Source organism: Bombina bombina, chromosome 4 (assembly GCF_027579735.1).
Source record: "Bombina bombina isolate aBomBom1 chromosome 4, aBomBom1.pri, whole genome shotgun sequence".
Classification (NCBI taxonomy): Eukaryota; Metazoa; Chordata; class Amphibia; order Anura; family Bombinatoridae; genus Bombina; species Bombina bombina.
Genome location: NC_069502.1, coordinates 601,733,030 through 601,746,707, shown reverse-complemented (window position 1 = coordinate 601,746,707; position 13,678 = coordinate 601,733,030).

Sequence of the window (13,678 nt, the reverse complement as noted above, 5' to 3'; positions counted from 1 at the left end):
GATGATGAGCAGTGGTGCCGATTGTGATGGTGTGGGAGGGTCAGGAGGGAGGCGGGTGGGCAGCCCATCGCTAGAGGGTGGCAGGAATGGGCTGGAGTTCATTGAAAACAGGCTGGAAGGGGTGAGAAAGGGTGGGGCCACTAGACTGCAGAAATAAAACACTAAGAAATGGGAAAATACAGTAAGATGTGACAGAAGGACTATGTGAAGGATCGCTTGGAAGGGAGAGGTGGGGAGGGCAGACTGCTACACTACAGAATAAAATTAGAATTCAAAAACAAAAACAACAACAACAAAAAATGTATCTAAACTGGGTACTGGCAGACAGCTGCCATTACCTAAGATGGCGACACCAGTTAGAGGGTGGGGGGGAGTTAGATAGCTGTTTGGGAGGGATCAGGGAGGTGGGAAGGTAAGAGGTTAATTCTACACTAAAAATAATAATAATAATAAAAAAAGGTCTAATACTGCATACTGGCAGACTGTCTGACAGTACTTAAGATGGGGGTGACTAGTTGGGGTGGGGGAGGGAAGTAGGGATCAGGTGGTGGGAGGGTAATCTCTACACTAAAGCTAAAATTAACCATACAAGTCACCTGATTAACCCCTTCACAGTGAATAATAGAAGTATGGTACGCAGCTGGAATTAGCGGCCTTCTAATTACCAATAAGCAATGGCAGAGCCATATATGTCTGCTATATCTGAACAAAGGGGATCCCAGACAAGCTTTTACAACCATTTGTGCCATGATTGCACAAGCGGTATGTAAATAATTTCAGTGAGAAACCTAAAGTTTGTGAAAAAGTTAACAATTTTTTTTATTTGATTGCATTTGGTGGTGGAATGTTGGGCCTAGATCAATATTTTGGGTTGTCTACTAAAACAAAAATATATAGTTTTGATAGGTAAATAAAAAATGGAGTGTTTAAATGGAGTGATGGCAAAAATGCTAAAAATGTTCTGTTTTTTGGGCGGGAAGTTTTGGTCTGAAATGGGACTTCCATAGTGCCGGTATTACGAATTTGCCTGGGAGGCCAAAAAGTGAGCGGTACACCCTATACTGACAAGATCTGTACCGCCATCTAAAGTCAGTAGTTATGAGTTTTACGTTACAAAGCTGTACAATAAAACTCATAACTAAAGTGTTAAAAAGTACACTTACATCCATAAACTACCTATTAACCCCTAAACCGAGGCCCTCCCGCATTGCAAACACTATAATAAATTTATAAACCCCTAATCTGCCGCTCCGGACATCGCCGCCACTATTAAAATTTATTAACCCCTATTCCGTTGCTCCCCGACCTCGTTGCCACAATAATAAACCTATTAACCCCTAAACCACCGCCCTCCCGCATTGCAAACACTATTTAAAGATTATTAACCCCTAATCTGCCATCCGCCCATACCACCGCTATAATAAACCTATTAACCACTAAACCGCAAGCCCCCCCACAACGAAATATACTAAATTAAACAATTAACCCCTAAACCTCTGGCCTCCCACATCACTACATAAATATATTAACCCCTAAACCTAACCCTACGTAACCCTAAACCTAAGTCTAACCCTAACCCTAACACCCCCTAACTTAAATATAATTAAAATAAATCTAAATAAACCTTACAATTATTACCTAAATAATTTCTATTTAAAACTAAATACATACTTACCTATAAAATAAAAACCTAAGCTAGCTACAAAATAACTAATAGTTATAATATTGTAGCTATCTTAGGTTTTATTTTTATTTCACATGTAAGTTTTTATTTATTTTACCTAGGTAGACTAGTTAGTAAATACGTATTAACTATTTACTAGCTACCTAGTTAAAATAAATACAGTTACCTATAAAATAAAACCTAACCTGCCTTACACTAAAACCTAACATTACAATAAAATAAAATAAATACAAATAAATAAAAAAAAGACCCCCCAGAATAAAAAAAAATCTAGCCTACACTAAACTGCCAATGTCCCTTAAAAGGGCCTTTGTGGGGCATTGCCCCAAATAAATCAGCTCTTTTACCTGTAAAAAAAAAATACAAACACCCCCAACAGTAAAACCCACCACCCACACAACCAAACCCCCCAAATAATCCTAAGCTAACCATTGCCCTGAAAAGGGCATTTGGATGGGCATTGCCCTTAAAAGAGCATTTAGCTATTTTACGGTGCCCAAACCCTAAGCTAAAAATAAAACCCACCCAATAAACACTTAAAAAACCTAACACTAACCCCCGACAATCCACTTACAGTTTTCAAAGACCGGACATTCATCCTCATCCAGGTGGCAGAAGTCCTCATCGAAGCCGACAGAAGTCTTCATCCAACCGGGCAGAAGTCTTCATCCAGACAGCATCTTCTATCTTCATCCATCCAGCGCGGAGCGAGTCCATATTCAAGACATCCGGCGTGGAACATCCTCTTCTTCCGATTGTCGCTGGAAAATGAAGTTTACTTTAAGTGACGTCATCCAAGATGGCGTCCTTACATTCCGAACGGCTGATAGAATTTTATCAGCCAATAGGAATTAAAGGGGAAAAAATCCTATTGGCTGTTGCAATCAGCCAATAGGATTGAGCTTGCATTTTATTGGCTGATTTTCCAGCGCCGATACCTGCTCCACACCATATGGATGAAGATAGAAGATGCCGTCTGGATGAAGACTTCTGCCCGCTTGGATGAAGACTCCTGCCCGCTTGGATGAAGACTTCTGCCGGCTTCAATGAGGACTTCTATCCGCTTGGATGAAGACTTCTGCCGCCTGGATGAGGATGGATGTCCGGTCTTCGAAAACTGTAAGTGGATCGTCGGGGGTTAGGGTTAGGTTTTTTAACCCCTTAACGACCAAGGAAGTACGCCACACGTCCTCAAAAAAAATACAGTTAATGACCGAGGACGTGTGGCGTACGTCCTTGGTCTGGAAAGCAGCTGGAAGCGATCCTGCTCGCTTCCAGCTGCTTTCCGGTTATTGCAGTGATGCCTCGATATGGAGGCATCCTGCAATAACCCCCCTTGGCCATCCGATGCAGAGAGAGCCACTCTGTGGCCCTCTCTGCACCGGACATCGATGGCTGGTATCGTTGGTGGGTGGGAGCTTACGTGGGAGGCGGGTGGGCGGCCATCGATGCTCTGTGTGGAGTAGAGGGGGGCGGGAGCTACGGGAGCGCGCACGGGAGTGCGCGCGTGCACAGGGGGTGGTGGGCGGGCGCGCGCACAGGGCGGAGGCGGGTGGGAACCGCTACACTACAGAAAAAAAAAAGTTAAAAGTTAAAAACACTTATACAATTTAAATATTTAAAATGTAATCTAAGGGACCTGGAAGGGGTTGGGGGTTGGTCTTGGTGGGGGGGGAAAGCTACACTACAGAAAAGGGTATTTTTTTTATAAAAGGCACATTTTTTTACAAAACTGGGTACTGGCATACAGCTGCCAGTACCCAAGATGGCGCCCATTATTGCAGAGGGGAAGGGTTAGAGAGCTGTTTGGTGGGGGATCAGTGAGATTGGGGTCTAAGGGCGGATCCTACACATCAGCATATGTAAAAATGCTTTTTTTTTTTTTTTTTTTTAAAAAGGGCCAAATACCTTTTATTTTAGTACTGGCAGAGTTTCTGCCAGTACTTAAGATGGCGGGGACATTTGTGGGGTGGGGGCGGGAAGAGAGCTGTTTGGGAGGGATCAGGGGGTCTGATGTTTCAGGTGGGAGGCTGAGCTCTACACTAAAGCTAAAATTAACCCTGCAAGCTCCCTACAAGCTACATAATTAACCCCTTCACTTCTAGCCATAATACACGTGTGATGCGCAGCGGCATTTAGAGGCCTTCTAATTACCAAAAAGCAATGCCAAAGCCATATATGTCTGCTATTTCTGAACAAAGGGGATCCCAGAGAAACATTTACAACCATTTGTGCCATAATTGCACAAGCTGTTTGTAAATAATTTCAGTGAGAAACCTAAAATTGAGAAAAAATTTAAGTTTTTTTTTTATTTGATCGCATTTGGCGGTGAAATGGTGGCATGAAATATACCAAAATTGGCCTAGATCAATAATTGGGGTTGTCTACTACACTACACTAAAGCTAAAACTACCCCAAAAAGCTCCCTACATGCTCCTAATTAACCCCCTTCACTGCTGGGCATAATACACGTGTGGTGCGCAGTGGCATTTAGCGGCCTTCAAATTACCAAAAAGCAACACCAAAGTCATATATGTCTGCTATTTCTGAACAAAGGGGATCCCAGAAAAGAATTTACAACTATTTATGCCATAATTGCACAAGCTGTTTGTAAATAATTTAAGTTAGAAACCAAAAGTTTGTGAAAAAAATTGTGAAAAGTGAACGATTTTTTCTATTTGATTGCATTTGGCGGTGAAATGGTGGCATGAAATATACCAAAATGGGCCTAGATCAATACTTTGGGTTGTCTACTAAAAAAAATATATACATGTCAATGGATATTCAGAGATTCCTGAAAGATATCAGTGTTCTAATGTAACTATCGCTAATTTTGAAAAGAAATGGTTTGGAAATAGCAAAGTGCTACTTGTATTTATGGCCCTATAGTTTACAAAAAAGCAAAGAACATGTAAACATTGGGTATTTCTAAAATCAGGACAAAATTTAGAAACTATTTAGCATGGGTGTTTTTTGGTGGTTGTAGATGTGTAACAGATTTTGGGGGTCAAAGTTAGAAAAAGTGTGTTTTTTTCCATTTTTTCCTCATATTTTATAATTTTTTTATAGTAAATTATAAGATATGATGAAAATAATGGTATCTTTAGAAAGTCCATTTAATGGCGAGAAAAACGGTATATAATATGTGTGGGTACAGTAAATGAGTAAGAGGAAAATTACAGCTAAACACAAACACCTCAAAAATGTAAAAATAGCCTTGGTCCCAAACGGACAGAAAATGGAAAAGTGCTGTGGTCATTAAGGGGTTAAGGGTTTATTGGGTGGGTTTTATTTTTAGCTTAGGGTTTGGGCACCGTAAAAGAGCTAAATGCCCCACAAAAGGCCCTTTGAAGGGCCATTGGCAGTTTAGTCTAGGCTAGGGTTTTTTTATTTTGGGGGGGGGGCTTTTTTATTTTGATAGGGCTATTAGATTAGGAGTTATTAGTTTTTCATTTTTATAATTTCGTTTTTTATTTTGTGTAATTTAGTGTTTATTTTTTTGTAATTTAGATAATTGTATTTTATTAATTTAATTTATTTTATTGTAATGTTAGGTTTTAGTGTAAGTCAAGTTAAGTTTATTTTACAGGTAACTTTGTATTTATTTTAACTAGGTAGCTAGTAAATAGTTAATAACTATTTACTACTAGTCTACCTAGTTAAAATAAATACAAACTTACCTGTGAAATAAAAATAAAACCTAAGATAGCTACAATATTATAACTATTAGTTATTTTGTAGCTAGCTTAGGTTTTATTTTATAGGTAAGTATTCAGTTTTAAATATGAATTATTTAGGTAATAATTGTAAGGTATATTTAGATTTATTTTAATTATATTTAAGGTAGGGGGTGTTAGGGTTAGGTTTAGGGGTTAATATTTGTATGTAGTGTTAGTTAAGAGGCCAGAGGTTTAGGGGGTTAATAACTTTAGTATAGTTGCGGCGACATTGGGGGCGGCAGATTAGGGGCTAATAAGTGTAGGTAGGTGGTGGTGATGTTAGGGCCAGGCCAGCAGACTTGGGGTTAATACATTTATGTAGGTGGCGTCGATGTTGGGGGCAGCAAGATTAGGGGTTAATAACTGTAATGTAGGTGGCGGCGATGTTAGAGCGGCAGATTAGGGGTTAATAACATAATGTAGGTGGCGGTGATGTCGGGGGCAGCTGATTAGGGGTGTTTAGACGTGTTTTTTATGTTAGGGTGTTAGGTTTAAACATAACGTTTTCTTTCCCCATAGACATCAATGGGGCTATGTTACGGAGCTTTTGTTTCCGCGATCGCAGGTGTTAGGCTTTTTTTTTGCTGGCTGTCCCCATTGATGTCTTTGTGGAAATTGTGCAGGGGCACGTCAAAGCAGCACTTTCATTTGGGTGAGGTATGGAGCTCAACGCAACCATATTGCCAGCGCAAGTCGTTTTTTTAAAACCTTTAATAGCAGCGCTATAGGGAGGTGAAATACTGACGCTTTTGTGGCAGTCGTTAATTTCGCTATAGCGCTAAAAACTCGTAATCTAGCTGATTGTGTCTCCTGTCTCATTAGTAGATACAGCAGAGGTGGTGGTGGGGGGGCTCCATAATACCTAATTGTTTGCAACAGAAAATATCTATGGTGTTTAGTGGGCATATAGCTGCCATTTCTCATAGTTTTCAGCTACATTGCGCCTGTTGCTAGATTGGGGTTACAGCTGAGGTATGAACTGCACAAAAGCATCCCCATGCATCATGAGTAATGAGAAAGTCCCTCTGTTTTGGACAGTTCCTGAAGTCCGGCAGAGAAGGTCCTGTTCCAGGCGGTGAAGTCTTCTTCCAAGCGGCAGACATCTTCTTCCAAGCGGGGGGGGGGCTGCGCGAGTTAAGTTTACACTATAAATGTCAATTGAGGGAATAGAGAGAAAGTGCAAGTTTTTTTGTTTGTTTGTTTTATTTACAGTATTCTGGTTGAATATTGTAGTGAAGAAAAGTGAACAATGACACTGAGATGTATGCATCACAGAGGAAGACCACATTATACCCTCATAGAAAATAATGAAACATAATGTATCAATAATTTAGGTCTAGCAATGTTTATATAAACATAGAATAAATTTATTTAAATAAAGCTAAAATGTAACTTCTTACTTCTGAATATGTATCTTCTTATATATATATATATATATATATATATATATATATATATATATATATATATATAATATATATATATATATATATATATATATATATATATATACTGTTATTTAACTGTGTCTAATACACAACAAATCCAGGGACCACTGCAGAAGTACATTTCACACCCATAGAAATGTACATTACCTCGTATATTTTTCATACAACTTAGAAAAACTAATTAGCAATCTACACATATTCATATTAGTTTTACTATTATTATTATGATGATTTTTTATTATTGATCATCTGACAACATATTCCACAGCACAACAACGGATGCTGAATAAATAAAGGCAAGTCAGGAATACACAGGCTAAGGCAAAAGGATTAGAGACCTTGAGCGCTTAATGTAAAATACAGCTTATTGATTTTCTTTCTAGGTCCATGTCTCTTCAACAGGCGCTGCAAAGGTTCAGGGAGAACCAAGGTGGGAACAGAGATAAAGTCCTCTAATGTTATGCTTCATAATTTTGAACACTGATTTGTCCAAACTGTAGTGGCAACAAGACCACTAGAGGGAGCTCCAGATATTAAAAAATTCATTGGAAAACGGGAAAACAGAGAACAGTCAATCCATCACTGCAGGTAAGTCAGTTCTACTTTTTTTTTTTTTTTTTTTAAGTATTAGAGACATTTAACTAACACAATATCTCAGTTTAGTTAAAGATGGTAGAAAGAAGTTTTGGTCTAATTGCTAGTGGTTATATTTATCTGTTTCCATGGGTGTTTCTAAACAAGCACGGGAGTCTCTGAATTGAAAGACATGGATATTTCATGGGTGTTATGGAGTATAATCATTATCTGTATACAGGAGAATTTAGGTATTGTCTGAATGCACATATATGGATATGCATGAGTATGTGTATGTGTGTGCAAGCTATATATTCCATGTGTGGAGGGTTATTAGGGGTGTGTAGGTGTATATATACGTCTACATTTATGTTTGTGAAAATATGCACATTTGTGGTCCATTAAGTATAAAAACCACATCACACTTGATGTGATGGGTCGTGTCATGTCTTCTGGTTATTTTATAGCTAGCGGATATGCGTTTCAACATCTTGCCACAATCCTGTATTCTCTAAAGCTGCCTTCACCTGCACGCTCATATCATTAAATGCTATATCCAATCCATTACATAGGCAGCAACTTTTACTATAATTTTGTATACAGTTGTGGACGATGTGCACCTCAGGATACCATAAAGATGCTGCCTTGTTCCACAAATAAGAAATGTGAATAGATTAATCTAAATTCTAGCGTTATAAGAGGAGACATATAGATGGGATAGTACAAAAACTCAAATTGCTTCCCAGTCCCCTCCATGACTCTTCTGATTGACAACCCCCTCCTTTCCCATCAATGAGTGCGTGTGCATTCCTTTCCTGAGCTTCTGGACCGCCCTTTGTTGTTATTGTTATTGCACGCCTTTCTTAATAGTTCAGCATCTACCATCCCATCCCCCTTAGCTGCTGAAGCAAGAGCTTGTAGTGGTGTTATCGCAGCAAATGCACCACTTTTCATCTGCCCTGTCTATTGTGTTAACGTGCAGAGGGGTGCAGCTGCCACCTGGCCTTTCCCCTACAGTCTAGCAACGTTTATGACGCATGCGTGCATTGCTAACACTCCCCTCTCCTCTCTGTGTGAGATGGTAGCGCTCAGATCATTTGTCCCCCGGGCAGTAAGTAATTCATTTGTACTTGTCCGGACGTTTCTTATGTTTATTCTCTATCAGACTAGTATTTACTATAATTGCATTTTTCGTTCTTTTCCTTTTCTTGTTCTACATTGTTTTCATTTTATCTCCCGTGCTGCATTTACTGACTCTGCTGCTTTTTCTCCTATTTTGATTCCATCAAGCAATGATCGTAGATAGTTGCATACGCAAGGAAGGCTTATTATAACTCCATCCTTTTGCAACTGAATGCAGCCCCTGTTTGTTAATCATCCAGGATCAATACACTACATTCTCCTATTGATAAATGGTAACCACTTTCTCGTTGCTGTGGGGGCAGGGTTCTAAATTAATTGAGAAAAGGGGCAAGTGGAAATACCATATACATTCGAAGATGTAAGCAGAGAGAATATTATTATCATGCCATCTAATAGACCCTGTGGAGTAGATCCTTTTTTAAACTTTAGTCATTTTAACACGTCTGTTGGATGTTAGCTACATTTAAGACCTTAAAATGGAATAAATACTAAAATACTGTTCAGTGTCTAATGAGCCACACTCTAGCATTTGTAACACTGGTCTTTATTGATAAGCTACTGCTAAAGCAGACTGATATTCAGAATCATCAAATTAAGAGGTCAAAGGTGACTAACTAGGGTGAAGGTCATGGATCTCATTTTCAAGCAATCAGTTTAATTTTTTGACTGGTGAACAAAAGCTTAATTATATAGAGAAGAGGTCTATAATTTTAGACACCAATTTGATATACAGAAAATATATACATATCACTTGAGTGATTTGGGGCTGATTTATTTTTTATTTTTGTTCTGTTACAAAGGTTGTTGGGCACTGTGTACTTTACAACTATTTTATAGTCATAATGACACGTTTCTCAATGTGTTAATAGGTAATACATCTTGCATATTGCTTTCCTGTGTCTGTGTGCAGTTTTGTCTGTATTGCATGTAAGTATTCTAGAGTGTTCTCCACACAAAATGTTGTTAGCCGGGTGGCATTATGAAGTAGTTGCGTGGGGGCAGTGCAATATTTTCTAACATTATATAATTTTCTTATAAAAACACAAATTAATTGCATAATTTACCATAAATGTGCAATCAAAATTGAACATTTTTAATATTAGCTAATTTTTGCTTAATATTGCCGAAAATGGTGGTCAGTAAAATCAGCCAAGTGATGTACTCGCTAAAAAACTCCTGGGGAGAACACTGCTACTATCTATCTATCTATCTATCTATCTATCTATCTATCTATCTATCTATCTATCTATCTATCTATCTATCATCTATCCAGCCTATCCAGCCAAAATAATTGACAAAATATAATTAATTTATACTTATTAATGAAGATTTGCAGAACTTAGTGTGTTACATGCAAGGAATTCCAGGGTGATCTTTTGAAAAAATATTATGGGCATTAAAGTTGGGTTTTTCACTTTGACTTGACCCTTGTCTTTAAAAAACAGATATTTTTAGGTGGCCAGTAACAAAGTTGCAGGACAACCTATTGGTATTGTCGGGATTATTATTATTTTTTTTTTTTTATCATTATTATTCCGCCGCTTATTCAAATTCTTATAAAAACAACAGCATGACTCAAAAAATAATGAAACTTGGCACAATGCTAGAGCTCTATGCTATGCATAATCCTATGCAACATAAATCTCATATGTCATGTGATCTAGCAGCCATATTGCTTTTGGCGACAAATTTCGACAAATGCTTGAAAATCTTCTCCGAAACCGCTTACGTTACAGTTGTGCAACTTGCTGTGTGTATTGCTGTACTGACCTAGAATAAAGTTTGTTCAAGAAAAGTGATTTAGTCACATGATCTAGCTGCCATTTTGAAATGTGCGAAAATCTTTAAACATCTTCTTCTCTGAAACCAATGAAGTGCAATTTTGCACATGTGCTCCTTGCAAGGTCCTCTACCAAGTTTGTTCAAACTACGATTTTTCCATGATCAACATGGCTGCTATGAGCTATTCGCCCTTTTTCGTTGTTTAATTGCGTAAATTTAAACTTTATGCATTATGTTTTCACTATTTAACTATATTACAGTGCAGCAGACACATAATTACACATAGTCATGACCCCTAAAGGCAATATTGCATTCAAAATTCGCACTGCGCAGTCGCCTTCGTGAAATAAAACATTTGCAAATTTTCATGAAAGCTGCAAATTGTAGAGGTCTATAGTGAGCATTAGTATGTGCAATCTGAAAGCCATACATTGCATATACAAAATTTGCGGCAATTTTGTTTCGTATGCACCATTTTTAAAAACATACAAAAATCTTCTTCTCCGAAACCGCTTATGAGACAGACTTGAAATTTGGTTTATAGAGTTATCTTATTACCAATATTCAGATTTGTTCAAGAGAAGTCAATTGGTCATGTGGTTTGGCAGCCATTTTGAATTGTTCAAAAATTTTTAACAATATTTTTAAATTAATAATAAAACAAAAACCGTTTGACAAAAATGCTATATTTTTGCCATGCTTATAGACATCTATGGTGAGCACTATTGTGAGTAATATGGAGACTGTATATCTTATGATCGGGCAGCCATCTTGGTTTACACAAAAATATCGAAAGTCTAATTTCTCTGCAACCGCTTATGTAAGAACTGTGAAATTTGCTGTATAATCTTATATGGTGATCTAGATTCACAATAGCTCCTTAAGAGAGAATCAGTCACATGATACGGCAGCAATATCGGTTTTATGTTTACCGTAATTATTTGTAATTCAATACTGCCTCTTTTGAGTCAATTGCTCACAAAACACAAATTACTTATGCTAAACTCTTGATATCAGGTATGCTGGTACAGCCTATTGCAATGCTACATCTCATGCAACATTGAACTCATAGGTCATATGGTTAGGCAGCCATTTTGTTTTTTGCGACACATTTCGAGAAATGCTTAATAATCTTCAGCTCTGGAAGTGCTTATGTTACAACGTTGAAACTTGCTGTGCTCAGTGCTGCTATGACCTAGATTTGCTATTGCTCAACAGAAGTGCCTTGTTCACATGATGTAGCAGCCATCTTCTTCTCTTAAACCGCTTAGTGCAATAAAGCACAATTTTGCATATATACTCCTTGCAAGGTCCTCTACCAAGTTTGCTCAAACTGTGATTTTTCCTTAATAAACATGGCTGCCGTGAGACATTAACCTATTTATCAACCTTTAATTGCGTACATTTGCACTTTATGCATTAGTTTTACAATATTTAACAATATTACAGTGTAATAGACACATGATTACACATAGTCATAACCCTCAAAGACAATATTGTAGTCAAAATTCACACTGCGCAGTCGCCTTCGTAAAATAAAAAATTTGCAAATTTTCATTAAACTAATGCAAATTGTAGAGGTCTATAGTGAGCATTAGTATGTGCAATTTGAAAGCCATACATATCATCGCTTGGCAGCTATTTTGTTTCGTACGCCCTGTTTTTAAAAACTACAAAAATCTTCTCCGAAACCACTTATGGGAAAGACTTGAAATTTTGTTTATAGAGTTATAACTAACATTAAGATTTGTTCAAGAGAAGTTGATAGGTCATGGGGTTTGACAGCGATTTTGAATTGTTCACAAATGCTTAACAATATTTTTACATTAATAATAAACAAAAACCATTTAACAAAAATGCTTTATTTTTGCCATGTTTATTGACATCTATGATGAGAACTATTGTGAGAACTATTGTGCATAATATGGAGGCTGTATATTATATGATCTTGCAGCCATTTTGTTTTATGCAAAAATTTTGAAAATCTATTTTCTCTGCAACCGCTTATGTTAGAACTGTGAAGCTTGCTGTATAACCTTATATTGTGACCTAGATTCACAGTTGTTCATGTTGAAGGAATTAGTCACAAGCTGTGGCAGCCATATTGGTTTACATGAACATTTCGAAAATGTGTTTTCTTTCCAACCGCTTATGTTAAAGCTGTGAAATTTGCTGTATAACCATATATTGTCACCTCGAGTTACATTTGTTCATGTTAAAAGTATAGGTCATATGGTGTGGCAGCCATTTTAAAAAACGCAAACATTTTGAAAATGTGTTGTTTTTTTCCAAATGCTTATGTTAGAACTGTAAAAACTTGTTGCATAGCTTTATATTGTGACATTACTGCTTATATGGCATTGCAAAAATGATGCGCGCCACCTCTATTGCTGCTTGCAGCTATATTTTTCTGCTTATAACTTGCAATATTTCTGCTAATTTGAGTGCATTAGCTGTTTTTATATTCATTTGTTAAATAACTTTAATGTAAGCTGTGTTATTCATGATTTTATAGAGAGATATGGAAGAGGACAATGTTGTCTTATTTGTGTCTTATCACCTTTATGAGAGATGATTTACAACAGTGCAACTCTTGGCAGGGCCCTCTACCCATTTGTCTCCTATAATTGCTACCTTGCATATAAGACCTATGTTTATAGCTCTGTGGAATCTGTTGGCGCTCTACAAATAACTAATAATAATAATAAAATAATAATTTGTGGTAATTTCCGTTTCTTGGCTCATAGTCATGTCAGTATTTACCAAACTTTAAGTGCAAAACACTGTTTTTTTGAGTGGACTGACATTTGCATAATCAACAAATGCATGATAAAAATACAATACAATAGCCCAAATTAGCAGTAGATTTTTTTTTCTGTCAATTTTCAAAGTTATGTATATTTCCACTCCCCCTGTATTATGTGAGAGCCATCAGCCAATCACAAATCCATATACGTATATTCTGTGAATTCTTGCACATGCTCAGCAGGATCTGGTGACTCAAAAAGTGTAAACTGGAAAGTTGTTTACAATTGCATAGTTTAATTGATTATAAATTATTTAGTTAATTATAATATTCTATTACGAAATAAATAATTACTGCTAACAATGTGTGTTAACCCTGCACCAGGCGAGATTGTTTGCTGCATCTAAGCGGGATGTAGTTGCTGAGACAATCAGGGTGTAGTATATGCATGTAGCCACCAGCCACTGGCAGTGTTATGGGAGATTGCTTTGTGATTAGTTTTAGATGTATTAAAGGGACATGAAACCCAAAATTGTTCTTTCATGGTTTAGGATTAACTTTCCAGTTTACTTCTATTATTAAA